The 1,559-nt window shown below is 43.6% G+C and overlaps 2 protein-coding genes across 2 annotated transcripts in view; one reads left to right on the forward strand and one right to left on the reverse strand.

Annotated features, from left to right (window-relative positions):
• T265_15582 (hypothetical protein) overlaps window positions 1-1,559 on the reverse strand; it is a gene marked incomplete at both ends in the record, with an annotated part of 98,134 nt that overhangs the window by 30,779 nt on the left and 65,796 nt on the right. The gene's annotated exons all lie outside the window — the stretch shown is intronic.
• Window positions 1-1,559, forward strand: part of T265_11872 (hypothetical protein) — a gene marked incomplete at both ends in the record, with an annotated part of 48,414 nt that overhangs the window by 1,407 nt on the left and 45,448 nt on the right. The window lies entirely within an intron of this gene.

Genomic DNA, 1,559 nt, shown 5'->3' on the forward strand with positions numbered 1-1,559 from the left:
AGTAAGTAAATCAGTTAAGGAACATCATGAATGAGAAATTCTGCCGAATTGCCCGTTACCACTAACTTAGTTCGCAAATAAATTTTGCGTACAGTTTGGTGTTTCAGTAGAACATGAAGTTGATGGAAATTCGTGAGCTACCCCAACATCATGAGCCCGAAGGATTGTGAAGCAGATGGTGAGCTGTCGAAGAGATTTCAGCAAAGTTATAAGTGGCTTGATAAGTGAAGAAAACATTTCTTACCATGTGGTGGTAAACATTGATCGATTGTGGATCAATATTTCGCGTTGAGTACCTGAGATTTTGTTGTTTTCTGTGATTAACAAGATTGAATATGACAGCAAACTAATGAACCTTTTCAACCCCGGTTTGGGTTCAGATTCCGGACACTTGGATTTTTAATGTTCTCACCTACCTGAATGAAGACAATGTATGCGAAACATGGCAAATTCAGTGGATCAAAGTAACGAGGAAAAAACTAAATAACTAGGACAGCGTTGAAATCCTTTCACATGCTCACACACATTCTACCCTCCACAGGGATCGTCACCACAGTGTGGTCGGATGGATTTATTGTTCCGCTTCACATTTGTTACATTTGGCAGCATCACCTGCGACTTGGGACATGTTCACGTGCTGCAAAGCCGCGTATCGATTTGCTGGATTCTGAAGTCCGCTTAGCCCCACAAAATATGACTTGTGGTTTTACTGTTACCTATCAAACGATAAATCACAGCTTAAATCAATCCGAGAAGTCACGAGCATATTACTCTGATCAGCTGACTTGAAAACAACAAGTCAAAAATGGGCTCGAAGAAAGCAGAGGATCACCCTTTGGTGCCGTCTCTTTTCCCTCCGTCCCGGGTGAGTAAGCGAGTGAATGAGTGAGTGAGTGAGTGACTGACTGACTAACTGACTGACTGACTGACTGACTGACTGACTGACTGAGTGAGTGAGTGAGTGAGTGAGTGAGTGTGTGAGTGAGTGAGTGAGTGAGTGAGTGAGTGCGTTTGACTCGCCTCTACATTCCTGTTTCAGGGAAGCCACGAGCTGAGTTTCGGTGTCCACGAGGTTTGAATCTTGGTGCATGCGCCGTGTCAGTACATATTGCAGGATTTCACTCCTTTGAATATCGAGTGTTCAAGTTCAATAAGTTAGAAATCTCCATGTAGCAGAAAAGAATCCGGATATAGATCGTGTGAGATGCATCAAACACTGAATTTCTCTGTTTTTCATTCTATTAAACTATTAAATATGTCAGTGTGAAGCACGTGAGCATAAAAAAACTTAGCACTAATTCGCTGATTTTGTTTACTTCGACTGGAAGGTGGGTGCGCGAGATTGAAGAGAGCAGCACTCACAGTCAGTGTGAGCGAAAGGCGCGTTCGAAAATAAGCAGAGTTGCGAAAATTCCAGAAGCTTAATCCCTTCCAAAGACCTTTTTACTTTTATCTTGAGGTGAATCTAGCGTTCAGCTGTAGCACCCTTCCGGTGCCTAGCTGCCATGCCACCCGAAGGAAGCACGAGGGCTGGGATACTGCCAGGTTGCCCAAGCCTA

The sequence above is a fragment of the Opisthorchis viverrini genome (assembly GCF_000715545.1).
Source record: "Opisthorchis viverrini unplaced genomic scaffold opera_v5_629, whole genome shotgun sequence".
NCBI classification, from domain to species: Eukaryota; Metazoa; Platyhelminthes; class Trematoda; order Opisthorchiida; family Opisthorchiidae; genus Opisthorchis; species Opisthorchis viverrini.